The sequence below is a fragment of the Acomys minous genome (genome assembly GCF_964271855.1).
Source record: "Acomys minous genome assembly, chromosome: 9".
Classification (NCBI taxonomy): domain Eukaryota; kingdom Metazoa; phylum Chordata; class Mammalia; order Rodentia; family Muridae; genus Acomys; species Acomys minous.
In genome coordinates this window covers 50,757,752-50,775,440 of record NC_140490.1, presented here as the reverse complement: position 1 = coordinate 50,775,440, position 17,689 = coordinate 50,757,752, and the positions used below count along the sequence as shown (strand labels likewise).

General features: G+C 45.1%; 1 protein-coding gene across 4 annotated transcripts in view; it reads left to right on the top strand.

Annotated features, from left to right (window-relative positions):
- Window positions 1–977: 977 nt before the first annotated feature.
- The window catches only part of RNF182 (ring finger protein 182), a 65,487-nt gene continuing 48,775 nt past the window's right edge, over window positions 978–17,689 (top strand). For 2 of the 4 annotated variants that reach the window (XM_084796256.1, XM_084796257.1), the window contains exon 1: window positions 12,667–14,336. The gene's annotated coding sequence lies outside the window, so the exon portion shown is untranslated. Of the gene's footprint in view, window positions 1,210–12,666; window positions 14,337–15,564; window positions 15,614–17,689 lie in introns of those variants that run through there. The other 2 variants (XM_084796258.1, XM_084796259.1) reach the window with 2 other exon arrangements.

The window sequence follows — 17,689 nt, the reverse complement described above, 5'->3', positions numbered from 1 at the left end:
GTGCCCTCTTCTGGCATGCAGGTGTTACATGCAGGCTGAACACTGTCTACATAATAAATAAATAAATAAATCTTAAAAAAGAAATAAATCAGATGGAGAATGTTGGTCTTTCAGACTCAGCCTGTCCTTGTCAGTCCTTTCCATAATAATGAGGATGATGCTAAGAGCAGGCTTTTATTCTGAGATTTGATTTGGATTAGTTTACACAGAAAATCCTTTACTCACACTTTTCCCTCAGAGGAATGGCCTTTAAGAATTGGCGTGAGATCACTCAGAAGGCAGAGGCAGGCGGATTGCTGTGAGTTTGAGGACAGCCTGGTCTACAAAGTGAGTCCAGGACAGCCAAGGCTACACAGAGAAACCCTGTCTCAAAAAAAAAAAAAAAAAAAAAAAAAAAAAAGAATCGTACAGCACTTAGCAAGTGGGTGCAAGAGGCTTTCTACCCAAGAGTCCTTTCCAGTTCTTATTCTAGAATAGGCACATTTCAATGTATCTCAGCCTCCTGTTTGCACTCAGGCATGGCAGGACACTATGTATTTATAAGGGAGCTATTGTCTTGGGACTGACAGCATAGAGTCAAGGCCCTAGCCTTTTGGGATGCTCTGAGAGGCTGAAGTGGAGTTCCTGACTCTGGACCTTTTGGTTTGTAAAATAAGCATCACTGGGGCTGCATTGGGCCTGTCGCTGCCTTCCTGTGGTTACTTCTTCGTACGAGAACTCAAATGTGGATATGGCCAATACATCCACTGGGGTGTGGCTGTGCTGTGCTCCCAGGTCCCCTAAGGTGGATATGACTCTCTGCTCCTTGCTATTCCAATCTGCATTTACTTCCATTGAAGTAAGAGTGGAGGACACAACTGTGTCCCCAGCGCTGGGGTATTCAGGGCTGTGAAGCAAGGCAAATGTCCCAGAAGGGAAAAACACTCTCCCGACAAAAGAAGTGCTCATGAGTAATTAGGGGCCTAGGAAAGCAAGCTCAAATTGCAACTGTGACAAAGAGCTGCCTTCAAAGCAACTGGGCACCTTAATTTCCAGGCCACGTTTGACAAACTGCCACCTCTTTGATTTGTCTTAACCCAACATCCCGCACAGCCAACCACATCCCCAACTCAGGCTAGAAAGACAGAGCAATCCTGCGGAGTACATGCACTTTCATTTGTCATCCACACAGAAGGCTGAAGCAGGACCCTAATGGAATTCATACCTAGGGTAAGACTCCACACTTGGGGCTGGGTGCGATTCTGAGAAAAGATGTCAAACGCTATGTGCCAGAGGTGTCCATTAGTGACACACACATGCGTTTCTCTAGCATAGATTGTAATGCTGTGAACTTTACAAGAGAGACACAGACATACGAGTTATGGGAGATAGCAGGTGAGAGAATTTCTGTTTCATCCAAAGGTATTGGAGTAAGCTTTGAAGGGTGGGTAGTATTTGAACTTGGGAAAGTTGGGGAGAAAGGACACTCTGAAGAGCATGTTCATTTCACTGTAAGAATTCTGTGCTTTGCTTTAGTCTAGTCATGAAGACAAGGCAGTGGCTGGGGCAGTGGGGAAACACACTAGCAGTAGCTGGGCGAGGCTGTCACTCACCAGCAGCGGGATCAGGAACAGGGCATGAAGTGTTTGAAACTGGACTCTAGGCAGGTGGAGCCCGCAACACTGCACAGATGAACAAACAGTGTGACTAGCTGAGAGGACATTACGGTATCTTATATGAAGCAAAATTCTTATTAGGTGTGTTAGTCAGCTTCCTATTGCTGTGAAAAACACTGATAAATCAGGTTACAGGTTAAACCACTCACCTCATGGCTGGGGTGCAGGAAACAAGATGAAGAGGAAAGGGCAGGTTTTCACCATTCTCTTCAAGGGCAAGCTCTCAAGACCTTTTATTAAGCCCTGCCCCTTAAAGGTCCCGCACCTTGAAATTATACCAAGTTGGGGGCCAAGCCTTTAACACCTGGGGAGGCTTTTAGGGAGAACATCCCATATCCAAATTATGGCACTAGGGATGGAGACATGAACCCTAAATGTAAGAGTGAAGACCCAAAACTGAAATGTAAAGATAAGAGTTGGTAGAAGGCAGCGAATGGCATGAGCAGGGAGAGACACAAGGCAGCGGAACTGTTGCCTTGACTGCCTTCCATGTGAAGTGAGTAACTTGAAGTCCCTTGTGACTCCAAGCTCCCCACGGGCTGACACAGCAGGCAGCTTTGGAGGATTCCTGGCCCAGAGCTTGCTCTCAGCAAGCTGCCGTGGAGGAGGCAGACAACAGCGTGGGTCTTGGCAATGCTGGATGTCATCCATGGGAACCTGGACCAGGACCAACAGACTTTTAACTTCCAAGCTGCTTCGTTATTAATCACATGTGCCTTTAATATTGCTTGGGCCTGTCCAGCGTGCTCTCATAAAGCCTGCCAGGAGCATGAAAGGGTGTGTGAGTGAGTGCGGCCACCTCAGGGACCAAGTTCTCGATCCTCAGCCTCAAGGATGAGGGACCTTGGAGACCAGCGTAGGTGTGACAAAGTTAATATTGAGAGATTCTGGGGGAAGTTCGAACCAGGAGGGAATAAAGTTGGGATCTTGGAGTCTTGACCAAGAGACAACTAGTTTTCTAGGGCTAAATTTTGTCCTCCTGACTTAGTAAATAAAGACTGTGTTTTTCTCTCAGAGGCCCGCGCAGTCTGGCTTTTGACAGTGTTTCTGTGTGGTTTCCTGCCACCATAAATGCCTGGATGCTGGTCCCGTGGAACAGAGCTCTCAGAACCTGATCTGCAGATTGTGCCTCTCAGCGCTTTGCAGCTGTCGCTCCTTCTAACTGGAGTGAGCTCCCTGCCAGTGTTCCCTCAGGACCAAAGTGACTATTCCCTCCCGGAGAACCCTCCTTAGGCTTCTCTGGGGCCCAAGCATCACCTGACGACTGCCACAGAGCACTGTGCATTTAGGTTGTCACTGGCTGCTACCTTGACCTGCTGTTCTTCTACAGACCAGGTCTGTCCCTGCATATTCCCCAGGGCTGGGGTTAGATCTTACTCATGTTTGACTTTCTGATCTGAGCCCCCAGTTGCGTATGGAGGGGAGATGGTACTTATTTTGTGACGGAATAAACCTCTTTGAGTAAGCTGGTGTTTACATAGTGGTAGGCTCTTCCTTTTTGTAATCTGTTCTCACACTGACAAGTCTATGGCTCTTCTTAGCAGATTTAGATCCCCTGTTTATCTTCCCATGTCACCCTTTCTTTGGTAAGGAAAAGAAACCACTCAAAGGACATGGACAGACAGAAAAAGTTGCCCGGATATTCTTTTCCATCAGCCAAGGGAAGGAATTGAGTGAAAACTGCTGTCTTTGAGCTGGAACTAAGGGAGCTTCTTGCTCCTTTCCTCTCCAGGTGGCTGCTACCAGGTGCTGTTCCAGAGCTGAAGGGGTCAGTGTGAGAAAGGCCAGACTCCTACAGCCCAGGAGGTCATATTCAGAGGGACTGGGCAAGCAAGCGATAATTGAAAGACATTAAGTGCTCTGGAAGCAACCCAGAGGGTCATGTGATGACAAGAAATGGGGTGCTAGAGGCTAGAACGGGGAGGCACAGGGAAGTCAGTCTTGCCGTGATCTGTGACAAGATCATACCAGGTTGAGAACAGACAGCGGAGGACTGAGAAGAGAGTGCGTTTGATAGGCTCCCAGAACAGAAAGCAAGCTTATGAGGTCCCTGTCGGACTCACGCAGGCTCTTGAGTTAGTTTTTGTCGCTGCCTGTCTTCCCTGCTTACAGACCAGCATAGCAGGTAGTCTCAGCTGCGAGCCAGCACACGGCAGCTCTCGCCACTTCCACCATCAGAGTTAAGTCCCTTCCCACAGCAATGTGGTTCTGATTAGCTATCTCTTCTCCCTTAACCCAGTATCCTCGTGGCAGGTTGGGGCCTGGATGGGGCGCTCGGAACTTTGCCCTTCCCCCCTGGCCTGGAGGAAGCTGCTCACCAAGAGCCTTCCATACTTATCTTCCCATCTCTCTTGGTCTCTATTGTCTGCTCCCCTTCCATCCAACGCACCTCCGTTCCTCCCTTGGTCTCAGGAATTACTTCATGGGGCTTCCGATTTTAACTGGCCACTACAAACTCGCCTTGCATTAGTGGGTCTTTTAAAACTTGCTAGTTGAGGGACAGCCTCTGTTCTGGTGTGAATGTGTCCCCTACCCCCCACCTCCCCACCTCCCAGAGTTCTCTATTTCTCAATAAAACAGAGTTGAGATGTGAGATCCCTAGGAAGCGATGAGGCCACAAGGACTCTTCACTCAGGAATGGATTAATGTCACTATTGTGGGAATTGGGCTCCCAGTAGGCAGGAGATTTTAGCCCTGTTCTGTTCTGTCTTTTACCATGGGAAAATGAGTGACGACGACGATGATGATGATGATGATGGCGGCGGCAGCAGTGGTGGTATGGTGACAATGCTCACAAGATATAGGCCCCTAAGCCTTGGCAGCCTCCAGAATGTAAGAAACAAATCTGGTCATTATAAACCCCCCAGCCTCAGACATTCTGTGATATTAGAACAAAAGAAACTAAGATATGGCAGAGTCACGTTACACCTTTGGTTTGGAAATACAAAGCGAGAGCTTACTAGCAACACTGTTTGGTTCTGTGAGAAAACCACCGTTTGAAGTCGCTGTGGGTTCACCCTTTGCGGAGGTCACTCTGGGTGGTTAACTCGGCCGGATGTAGAGTCACAGAGGAGACGAACTTCTGCCTGCATGTGTGCGGACTGTGATGGAGGGGATCAACTAAAGAGCGGAGCCTTACCCTGGATGCTGTGGCACTGTTCCGTGGATAAGGGTAACAGAAAGAAATGCACATGGTACTTCATCATTCCTCTCTCTTTGCGCCCTGGCTATGGACCACGACTCAATGTGACCACATGGCGTTTCACATTCCTGCTACCACGCCTTCCCTACGAAGACGGACAGCGCATTCAAATTGTTGGTCAAAATAAATGCTTTCTTCACAGAGGTTTTTTGTTTGTTTGTTTGTTTTTTGGTTTTTTGGTCAGTTGTATTTTGTCACAGTTACAAGAAAAGTAACCTATGTGTGCCGGCTAGCGCAGGCCATGCTCTGTCTGACAGTGCTTGCCTGGGCAGGAGGTGGCCCAACCCCAGGGGACAGAGTTTGTTCCAGGTCTGACACTCGAGGCTGCAGTTAACAGGTGTATATATGGCTACTTGTTGTGACCTGAGCCTATCTAGCAAAGCTAGGTACACTCTCACCTGGACGGTAAGGCGTCAGTGGGAAACACTGCCGTGTGTCTTTCCCTCTGACGGGTTGAATACTTTGTGCCTGAAGAACCTGTCTGATCAGACCCCCCTTGGCTTGCTTTTGATGGGGTAGAATGTGCAGACGGTGTGTGCTCTTCAGAAGATCTAGTCACTGAAAAGGCCTTTGAAATGTTTTTTTACTATTCTAATGATGCATATAACACGCAGCTCCCCTTTGATACCTGCTCCAGCCTCTTACCTCAGTGGCATTATGACATTAGGGCCTCATGGGATGTCTCTGATCGATATGTTTTATGGAAATGTCATTGGCCTTTAACACCCTCATCGAAGGGAATAAGCCATTTCAATCCAGTAAACGGCTAGTCTGTGGCTGTGTGAGGATCAATAATAACTAAATGAGTTAAATAGTTCATATTGGAAGTAGTTCACGTTTGGACATGCTTTAGCCGGAGGATGAGGTAAGCTGTGAACATGGGAACGGTGGATGCTGTATTAGTTATTTTCCTGTTGCTGTGACCACATGCCTGACAGAGATAGCTTAAGGAAAGAAAGACTTATTTTGTTCATGGTTTCAGAGATTTTAGCCCATGGTGGCTCTGCCCCCTTGACCTGGAACAGGAAAACACTGCAGCAAGAACACAGCATGGGGAAACGTTTTCCCTTCATTATGGACAGGAAGCAGACAGAGAGATCAGGGAGCAGAACAGGATGGTGTAACCTCCAAAGTCCTCCCCACCATTCTCATGAGTGACCTAGTTCCTTTGATTCCTTCTTGCCTAGCTCCCTAAGTAGCACCACCATCTGAGGACTAAACATTGGTAACACAGCCTGTGGAGTGGCATTTGATATTCAAACTGTGAGAGGGGCCGAGAGGTCCAGAAAAGTGATCTATGCTTCACTTACCACTGAAGAGGAGGAGGCAAGATACGCTTAAACAGCATTTTTTCCAGCTTTATCATCTAGAGTTGATTTATTCCCAACAAAATGTACTGGAACCAGATTAAAGTATGCCAAAAGTTTACCTTAATGAGATCTGATCAATATTAAATTAATAATTTGGCTGAGTTACCATGTTGAATCTTGCCACAGGGAGCTCTTGGCAGAATATTACAAAGTATTTATTTATTTTTTTTTAAAAAACTTTTTGTTTCTATGTGGTTGTCCCCATTGGCAAGTGATTTGTCTATATTTTTAAGTAGGATACATAATAAACACAAACGGCAAATGCAGGCTGAGTGAGACTGTTTCTCAGTCTTGTTTACTTTTGTTTCGTCTTCAGAGTTATTAGGGGCTGTGTTCCTCTACTCAGCAGCAACTTTCCTCACACTGTTTTGGGTAAACCAGATAGCCCAGTGGTTCAGTGTTTGGCCAGTATTGATTATTGTCCATGTTTTTTCATCATATTTGGTTTAGCAGAAGAGGTATTTCAGAGCCTACCTCATCTTTGTAGGGTGGGTTGCAGAGAGAGGCTGTATTTTCAGTCGTGTAAGCAATTTTTGTGACACTGTTCAGCATTGCTGAAAAGGTTGCATATCCCTTTAAATTCCCTTCCCCTGCCCCATCCCCATCTTGTGCACTTGCCTGTGCATCTGCAGAAGGCTTTCTTCTATCATTCTCCACCTTAGTTTTTGAGACAGGGTCCCTCACTGAACCTGGAGTTTACTGTTTTGGCTAGGCTGGTGGATCAGTGAGTCCCCCGGATCCACTTGTTTCTGACCCCTTTCCTCACCCAGCCCTGGGATTACTGCTATGTGCTGCCATCTGGGTGCTGGCGTTCTTAACTCAGGGTTACTCAGCAAGCACTTTGCCGGCTGAGCCATCTGTCTAACGTCTTTATTGCTCAAGCCGCAGGGTGTACCAGAGTCTTAAGTAAGTCAGTCCAGCGTCCATAGAATCATGCCAAGTCAGGGAAAATTCTTGTTCTCTAGCTCAATCGTTTTCTTTATTTTCTTGGAAAACCACTAAGATGAAGCTGCCGAGAAGGTTAATGCAGCCACCTCTTTACAGCATTTGAAACAAATCTGATATGAATTAGGCTCTGAGGTTCCAGGTTGTTGAGGCCAAGAGGCCAACAGGCCCCTTGCTGTGAGGTGTCCACATCCCTTGGGAACAGTGTGTGAAGGCATGGCTTTCTCTCTGCTTGCCAGGATATGAGAGTACTTGCTTTTTAGAACGCAGGCCCTCTGTACCTTAGCTTGGCCAGAGAGAACTGCTGGGTTTGGAATTTCCAGCCCTTTAACTCTTCTAGATGCTTCCTCCCCTCCCCCAGCTTCTCAGATGACTTTAAAAAATTCCAGAAGGAAGCAACCTGGAAGGCATAAATGAATGTTTTAAGATAAAGCGTAAGAAAAAGACAAGTGTTTTAAAGTGTGTTTTGAATGTGTTCGAATCACCTCATTAAACAATGTCAGAACATGGCTGGAAGGCAGGGCTTTAAAGAGCTGTTTCCTAACCGTGGTTATAATGAGGGAGCGCTGTAGCCCCCGTGTTTCCCCCTGCCTCATCCAAACCCAGAGCTTAATGCAAAGGTTTTATTTTTAAAAGATAGCTGTTTTTCAAAAATGCAATTACATATAAATTTGTATACACAGATTTCCTCTCTGCGAGTGAGTCTGAGAGCGCGCCCGCGCATGCCTGTATGCTCGTGCGCAGGTGTCACAGCGTACATGAGAAGGTTAGAGGACAGATTGTGCGGTCTGTTCTTCTGCTCTGCGGGTTCCAAGGATGTGACTCAGGCCACCGGGCTTTGTCAGCTGAGCCTGTTTTTGCAAACCTTTCTTTTAGTTTTCTGTGATGTCAGGAAGTAAGAAGCGAACACATGTTCTTTCCCCCTTTGTCAAATCTGTCATGTGAAGTCGTTTAGAGTCTAGCAAGTCTGCTGTGTGGACGCTGTGACCCTGGACATGCCAAACAATAAGTATGAGCTGCCATTATAATTTATAATTGAGGAGAAAAATAAGGATTTTGGTGGACAAACGCTAACCTATAGAACAGGGAAATTCTTATGAAAATGCTTCAGTAGGGAGTGTCATTTACTTGGCATGTGGGAGTTTATATTAGAATACATTGTCTGCAAACTGTTTGAGGATGTTGCCTGTGTTTTGTTAAATCTGGAAAGGTTACTGTTTATCAAGGTGAAAGTACTATGAATGCTTTTCTGGTAATTGAAAATTTGGTTTATTTTGCTCTCTCAGAATGAATCAAAATATCTGTTTGATTTTTGACAATGTTATGTCCAGTTCAGCGGGAAAAGAGTTAAAATTTGGTGGCGCAGCCTAGTTAGTTATAATCCAGAGCAGCAGTCCTCAACCCGTGGGTCACAACCCTTTAACAAACTTTTATCTTCAAAAATATTTTATGTTACAACTCAAAACAGTAGCAAAATTATAGTTCTGAAATAGCTACAAAGATAACGTTGTGGTAGGGGTCACAACAGGAGGAACTGTGTTAAAGGGTCGCAGTGTTGGGAAGGTTGAGAAGCACTGGTCTACAAGAAGGGCGTGTCACACGGATAACAGCCTGAACTGAAAGCTGATGAAATTAGTGAGGGCGGTAGAAAAGAATACAAATAAAAACACAGAAACAGAACTTATTCTCTTTCATAATTCTTGGGGATTACGCTCAGGGCTGCTCAACCCACGGGTACTCGGTCATTTCATCTCATGAGATCTACCTCATAGGTGACAGATTCAGGTTGAACAATCCGATGTTAGGGTTTTGTCTGAAATATTTCTAATGTTTATGTGTATGAGCAAAATATTATGATATTTTCTAATAAAAAGAAATTATTTGCTATACATTATATATATATATGCCGAGGAATATTAACGAGGTAATTTTATTTTATTTATTTGAATTTAAATTTTTTCTGGTAGCACATCTCGTGTGTGGCCTAGGCTGGGTTGGAATTCAGTATGTACCTCAGGCTATCCTCTAATTTGGGGCAACCTTCGTTATGTAAGGATTAAGAAGACCTTAATTAATGAAGAGACACTGTATCTCTTAATTATATTTTACCATAAACACTAATTTTTAAATGGTGTCCAATATGCCACATAGACAAAATTTAAAAATTCGGTAAGCATGTTTGAAATAGAAAAGAAACAGGTGTTATGATTTTAATAGCATATTATATTTAGCCAAATATATCTAAAATATTATTTTAATGTGTAACCCATATAAACATTATTAATGACATAGTACTTAAAAAATCTTATTGTTCTAAGTCTTGAAGACTTGGCATTTTTCACTTAAGCATGTCAGTCTGGATTAGCCAGTGGCTAGCTCAGTGCATGGCTAATGGCTGCTGTACCAGGCTGTCACACTTCAGATGATCATTTTAGCAAAGTGAATTTATTACTTATTCTCATTTTAAAAATCATGAGACTGCAGAAGCCCAGTTGTATTGGTTGTATTTGTCTAAAGGAACAGAATTGACAGAGTGCATATACACATGTTAATGTGTAACGTGTGTATTAGAGGGGGGGTTATTAGAGAGGCTTACAGGATGTGGTCTGGGCAGTCCACCAATGGCTGTCAGTGTTGGGCTCACACTGACGAGGATGAGAATCTTGCCCACGATGAGGCTGGATGCCTCGGCAGTTCCGGTCTGGCACTGAAGGCGTGGAGGAGTTGATTCCTAGAGAGCTGCTGGTCTTTAGTGTGTATCGAGATCCCAAAGAAGTGGGTGTGACATCAGTGAAGGGATGCCTCCCCAACAGGATAGAGCCAAACTTGCCAGTAAGAACGGGGATAGGCTGGCAAAAGGCGGATTCTCCTTCTTGCATGATTCTTTATCTCAGCTGCCACCAGAAGGTGCCACCCCCCTACCCCACCTCCAGTTAGGGTGAGTCCTCCTGCTTTAGAGAGTCAAATCAAGAGAGCTCCTCACAGGAGTTCCCTGTTGCTTGATTTAGCTGATCCCAGATACAGTCAACTTGACAACCAGTGTTGGCCATCACAGCAGTCACAGAACACATCGTATAAATGTAATGGTTTCTTTTTATGGGTGTGTATGTATATGTGTGTATAAATGTGTGCATGTGTGTGTGCATGCCCACGGAGGCCAGAAGAGAGTGTCAGTTCCCTGGAGCTGGAGTTGTTGGTGGTTGTGAGCCAGCCACCAGACGTAGGTGGTGGGGACTGAACTCAGGTCCTCTGGAATAGGAGCAAGTGCTCTTAACAGCTTTGCCGTCTCTCCAAACCCACATAATCATTTTAAGGCCCTATTACACTGTCTTCATTTTCAGGCTAGGTAACTAGGTTAGAGCTACCTATTTAATCTGTTCCTGTGATCCATCCAGTGGGAAGTCAGGCATAGTGTGGAACGATGGCTCCTCACAACCTTATAATTTGGTCAAAGAGATAGAATGGAAGCCGAGCTTAGGATAAAGTGAAGTCTCTCGGATAAATATGAACATCTAGACCAAAGGATCTTAAGCTGTACGCTATGCTCCTGCGACTGAAGGTGAGGGTCACAGTAAAAAGTTCTAAAATGCTAACGACCAAAAATTAATTAAAAGCAAAGTGCCGAACAAATCCAAGGTGTTGCCAGTGGCATGTGCCCGTGCTGCATCCCAGGATGTCACTGCAGTCTTGGTTCTGAACACACAGCAGGGACACTTTGTACTGTGCACATAGCCGAATGCACAGGACCAACGATCGCCGCCCAGCTTGGATTCGAAACTGTTGCAGGCTATGAACATTGCTCTCTGCTAGTCTAGAAACACAATGATTTCATTACCGAAGACAGAGACTTCGGATATTTTCCTGATGTTGTTCCTTAGCATGTGAGTATAGGATAAGCATATGTTTAGGTTGTATCCTGCTAGAGTGTTTGATATTAAAATTGCTCTTTGATATTTGAATTCGTTAAGAAATCATCCAGTGAATTTTTGGCTTGGGAGTAAGACAGAATGAATTTCCAGCCATTTCGGAAATGGCTTTAAACATACTTCTGTCATTTAGTACTATGCGTTTATGAGAGGTGGCATTCTCAGTACTGATGATTATAGAAACAGAGTATCAGTCAACTCTGAACAACATTGAAGATGCTCCATGTCTTGCAGTATTCAGGCAAGATTTAATTCTTCATGAAAAAAAATAAGCATATTCATCTCATTAGTATACAACTTTGCTTTTGTCTCCAATAAAAAGTAAAATTACATATATTAAAGAATAAGTTTTGAGAATTAGTTGCAATTATAATTAGTGAATGTTTGATTAATTTGTGTGCCTGTCTCATAAAACTCATGTAAATGTCTTGAGCTAAAAGGGGGGGGGGTCACCAGTAGAAAAGGAAGCCCAGGCTGGAGAAATCTCTCATGTTTGAAGGCAGAACCAGGATCCTCAGGAATTCTCTTCAGTAGGGGCCTAGTGCAGATTTTCCTAAATGCCTGATAGTTGAAGGTAGGAGTAGCCACTTGGTGACTCTTTTTCTTCTGTATTTAATCTCCAATCAAGACAATAGTATAAGGCCTATGAACACTCAGTCTCCAGTCAAGGCAATACTATATTGGCCTATGAATAATTTTGATATTTATGAGTTGGCAAGAATCTCTGTTTTTAATTCTTGGACAGATTAATAAATGCTCATTTGGAAAAACAACCACCAAGAATCGAAACAAGGCTGTATTTGGTAGCACCTGTCCTTTCAATTCTTACCCTAGTTGTTAGGCCCTACTCTCTTCCCTTCTTCGCTCTCGTGCCCTTCTCCCTTCCCCATCTCTCCTGTCTCTTCTCTTTTCATCTCTTTCACTTGTCTTTCTTAGCTCATTTTGTGTCACCATAACAAAATTTCCAAGTCTGGGAACTTTATCGGACCCAAGGTTTTGCCAAGCATGGTGCTGGTACTAGCCTCTGGCAAGAGCATGTGTAAGGGAGGTCATGTACCATGGGCGAGCCTCATTCTTCTGTACAAACTAAATCCACTCCTGCAGAATCTACCCTGTTCCAGCAGCATTAATCCCTCTGTGAAGGGCAGTCACGACCCACTCCTCTGTCACTTAGGTCTCGTCTCTTAAAGGTCCTGAAATCTCCCGATACCATTCCTCTGTAGACCGAGCTTCTTCTAAGTGGTCTTTGAGGAGGTGGGGGTGGGAACCGTAGTCAAAACCACAGCATTGTCTTTTTTAGAGAGCTGTGGAGAAACTTTGTACAGACAGGATCACCCGATGCACACATTTTTCTTTGTGGTTTTTGATGATGGAAAAGAGAATAATTTTCACTCAGTTAAAACATCAACCACAATACCATCTCACATAAACAGTGGTGCTGGGATACAGGCATCCGTAGCACTGTTCTTTCTATAGGCATTTGAGTATGTACTTATTGCACGTTTTATTGTTTTTAATGAATACATAGTATTATACAGTGCAACTCTACCAAATTTATTTAACCAGATCACTGATAGCCGGCATACAATTTGTTTTACATTTTTGTTGGTAGGAGAGTGCTGGTTGTCCAACCTTACATGGATCTCATTGCGTATTTATGTGTTTCTGTGTAACATTTCTCAGACTCGAATCGCTGGGAGAAATGAACATGCATTTTGAGTTTTGATACGTGTCTCCAAATGACTTTAATGGCTTGTCAGAAATATTTATTTCTTTTCACTTCATCTGGAAGCATTGCTCTTCTCATTAAAATAAAAAATAAAAAAAAGAAAGAAAGAAAAGAAAAGAAAAATAAGGGAAAAAGTAAGCAACCTTCCTAAGGAATGAAATGTTTTCTTTAATTTTCATCAGTTAATACATATGGCCTTGAATGGTAATACCGTTGTTTTGGTGGGCCCTTCTCAGATAGCTAGCAAGCTCAGATTGTATGTTCGCACTTCTTTGCCAATTCACAAATGACAGGAAGTAAGTGCCCTGCTCACTGAGGTCCAAAGGAAGACACTGTAGAATTTGGATTTAATCACTGAACTTTCAAGAAAACATAGTATGGAGGATGACTCACCCAGGGGTGCTGCTCTCCAGCTCTGTCCTTTAAAGGAAGCATGACCCCAAAGCCTGCTAGTACTTTTCCCTCCTTCTCCAAAAATTTCCTCAGTCGAGGATGCCTAGACTGAGCCCAGGGAGCCTACTTCCTTTCCTGAGTGTCACAGTCTGTAGTACATGGCCAGTTGGTGGCTCGGTCTCTTGGTGTCCACGGTAGATGCTTAGCAGTAGCAACCAGTCCCTAAGTAGTGTGGCAGCATTTTAAAATTCACTCTGCAGCCTGTGTGTGAAAGTTGTGGTTTAGCATCCTGTGTTTAAATTCAGAAGTAAAGACCCCCTTTCCCTTCCTATGTCCTCTCCCGCTGCCCCGCAAGACAGGTGCCTGGCTTGATTGGTGGGAGACTAGAAGATCCAGAAGAGGCAAAGCTAGCTGGTGGTGGTGGTGGTGATGATGGAAGAGGACCGAATGGGGGGAGGGAGGACGGGTGTCGTCCTCTGTTGGCAGCTTAGTGTCAGCTGCAGCAGCCGCAACAGGAGCACTGGGTACCAGTTGCTCAATAGTTTATCACTTTGTACCATCCTTTCTTCTCCCTTAAGTGGATTTCCGTTTCGAGGGCACAGCTTCGTAGAAGAAAGGTGTGGTGACGATGGGGGACCTTAGGGCTTTGGAATGTCCACAGTGAGAAAGCAAAGCAGTGCCTGCGCTGCAATAAAGATCTGGCTCTGGGCTTAGGGCTCTCTGGAGCCTTTCCCGTCTCTGTGGCAAGGGACTCTGAGACTCGGGAGTGTCTACTCGGCTGGTTGCTCGGAGTGGGGTGGGGTGGGGGTGGGGTCCTCTTCTTCTCCGTACAGCTCAACTACTGAGAAGAAGGGCGTGGGCCTCGCGGCCCGGAGAGGTCCAGGACCCTGGTGCCTCCCGGGTTCAGGCTCCCGGACGGCCCGGGCCCTGGCGGTTGCCATGGTGACGTAGGGTCGGCTGTGCTCTGTGGAGACAAAGCGGCCCGCCCGCCCGCGGCTCCCGAGCTCCTCCTCCGCCGCGCCTCCCTCAATCCCCGGCGCCGCCGCCGGAGTGGCTCTCGGTCCTCCCATCGATCCTCCGGTCCATCCTCCCGCCGCCTCCGCCGCCGCTGTCCAGGTAAGGCGCGCGCCAGTCCGCGGCCGGGGAAGGGACCCCGGAGCGCCGGGTCCATCTGCCGCGGGGGATGCACGGGACGCCCTGCGGGGCTACCCTGATGCTCCCCACCGCCACGGCCTCCGGGAGCCTCGCGCGTCCAGCAGCCTTAGCAAACTTCGGGCCGCGCGCCGGGCTGTTGGGCAGAACCCTTGACACCACCTGATCTATCCCGACCAAGTTGAGGGGCGGGCTGAGCCATACCCACCTGCTGGGGTATCTCTCCTCTTTCCTCCCGCCTCTCTCCTTTGCCTTTGATGATTAAAGAAGGAAAAGAAGGAGAAAAAAATTACCCCAGGACTTTCGTGTTCCATGGTTAATTCCTTACAGAATAGGATAGGAGGTGTAAGGAGCAAATGAGAGATTTTTGAAAAATGTAAAACAAATTTCTAAAAAGTCAGCTCATTCTGACGGTTGTGGTCCGCACATTGAGAAGTGATTTCTGAAGTTCCTTTGGGTTTTGAATCTAAATCTGGAACTACAGGGTGGGAAAGAGTACCCAGGCTCCTCAATGTAGCCTTTCCAGAGCTGTTAGCTGGACCCAATACCTCGTCGAGGAGATACTTGGCACGGACATCGTTGCTATTGTTTTTGAAAGATATTGTGTTCACGCTTTAGGCAAGTGGAAAATGCCGTGTGTGTGTGTGTGTGTGTGTGTGTGTGTGTGTGTGTGTGTGTGTGTGTTTTATGCAAGGGAGCCATTCAAAGCACCCTTGGAGGCAGGTATCCAGGCACTGTTTGCATGAGTGTTTACCAGTGTAGAGGGAAGGAGTGAGATGCCGTTGCCAAGGGCATTGGGGTACTGGGTGCAGAACTGCTCAAGTTGTGGGTACCACTCCTTTCTAATGGCCCCAAGCAGGCAGATCATTTAATGATAGTTTGTTGTAGACGCAAAGAATAAAATTTAAAAGGTGACAGTGAAGACTTTTAGCGAAGTACTAGAAATAATATTTACTATTGTGAGAGGAAGAAAACATCCATTTTTTAGGGTTACAGGTGACCAGTTAAGGAAATCATATACATGCTGATATTATTTGCATTAATTGGGGACAGATGATATGTTGATAGCCGAAAAATTATCTATTTGATTAAGTTGTATAACTCAACTTAGAAAATCTTGTATAAGTAGATTAGAGAATGTTTTATGGAATGAAAGCAACTGTGTTTTTTTTTTTTTTTTTTTTTTTGTTAGCTGACATTATAGGTGAAGACACGGCAACCCTGATTATTTTGAGTTGTGGGTAAGTTGATTAGAATTCTGGGTATCATAGCTACAGGAGGCGTCAGCCCAGAGTGATTATCTAATATTCCTCCTCTTTCTGTGGGATTCCAACACCTGTTAGCTTGCTAACTGCTGGGTTCCTAAGCCTGTTCTCAGGTGCCAGCAATTTTGAGTAATGCCACTTCATTATAAGGCTGTATTGGAAACGAAAGGATTTACGTTGCAATAATTTTCAAATTATTCCACAATTGGGCTTGTTTTTAAACTGAGTTTTACCTACAGGGTGGCTCACAGACGCTCTGCTAAATACTCTCTGATGAAGGTAATGAAACACTAGCCTGATTAAGATGAAATGGAGCAGCTTTGAGATGACAAGCAGGGGAAAAAAATTCAGCCTTTTCTCATTTCAGCCTGAAAGGCAATCAGACTATCAAAAACGAAGGCACATTATATAGTCACAGAATGTAGTTGCTTGGTTGTACTAAAAATACAATTTGAGTTCTTTCTAAGGTACCAGGAGTGCGGCTGGCTTTATTTAGCTCTTTGTCAGCAATCCGAACATTCAAGTACAAGGTCTCTGTACGTGTAGCTATATGAAACCCACATTGGGAATTCGAGCCTTGGCAGTTGTGGTTCACAATCAGGGTGTTGAAGCATAGAGCTGCTCAGTGTTAATATAGCCAGATAAGGACTCCTGTTTGTCCTTCCAGGCCAGCTCTTGCAGGCACAAGGTTCAATGGTTTGGCATCTTCGAAACAGCATCATTTTTCCCCCTTGCAAAATAAAGCCACTAAACAGAAACAAACATTCATGGATTGTGTTGGTTTACTTACGAAAACTCTGATCTCTTGTTTCTGTGTGTCACTGGGTTTCTGGAGTGTGAGCTATCATCAGGTGCTAAAGCAAAGCCACACAGGGTTGGCCAGACTATTGCAGTAGGAAGTGCAAAGGGCCTTGACTCAGATCAGCCACTTGGGGGAAGCAAGCATGCCCTTAGGTGTGAAAGGCTGGTGATGGCTCTCCTGGCTTCCTAAGGGTGCTAGTGTTTTTTCCTGCGTGTCCTGGTTTAACAGTCGGAATTTTGCAAAGTAAAACTGGCCTTAATTTTTGGTCCAAGTTGTAAAACCCAGGCTGGTGATTGGTGGTATGGCTGTCCCACCTGATGAAGCCTGTTCTTTAAATGGATCAAATGTATCCAAAGATACCAAAGCAGCACCAAGGGATCTTCTTTAACTTCAAACTGGCCTTATCTTTGTGTGGTTGGAAGTCGGTTGTCTGTAACCATAAAGCCTTCCCGGCAGCCTAAAGCCACTGAGCCTCCTCCATTTGCTGTTTCTGGGTCATCATTCTCTTGCAGTTTCTGGTTGCATTGTGATAGTGAGTGCTTGGTAATTCAGCATCTAGTGCAACGTGCATTTATAAGATCACACTGGTGGAGGATGATAGGTTTTTAATGACTTCATTACCCAAATACTTAGGCTCAGAAATGTGGCTGGAGAGAAGGCGACCCGGAGACCTCAAGGCGAGATGCTATAAATATAATATATCATTTCCTGACCTGCTGTGCACGGTGGGTATTGATCACAACCGCGGTGCCGAGAACAGGTGGAGAGATGCTGGCCACAGTGGCAGGAGGAAGGGGGGTTTTGTGGCATAGATTATTAGTAATGATTCATAGAGGTAGGGAAACTGTTGTGGGGACATTCCAGTTTTGTGCCCTGAGTCTAATAAAGATACGATAATGTGAAGCCATTTTGCAAACTCCGAATGCTGGGTGGAAAACGTTTATGTTTATCTTTGTGAGATAGAAGTGTAGGTCAAAGGAAATGACTGATTTATCTTACCTTGTAGTTATGCATAGCACTTACATAGTACAGGTTCGGACATAGCTAACAGATGAGGACCATGTAATTCCTTCTTATAGACGACGCTATCGGAACTCTTTGCTTGAAGATTATTTGTTTTATACAGGCTCTGATTATTTCTTTGGCTTTGTTTTTATTTTTAATTTTTAAACTCACTATGTCACCCAATCTAGTCCTGTGTGTTACTTTGCCACCCTCGAAGTTTTTCAGGGGAAAAAGTTATCACTCAA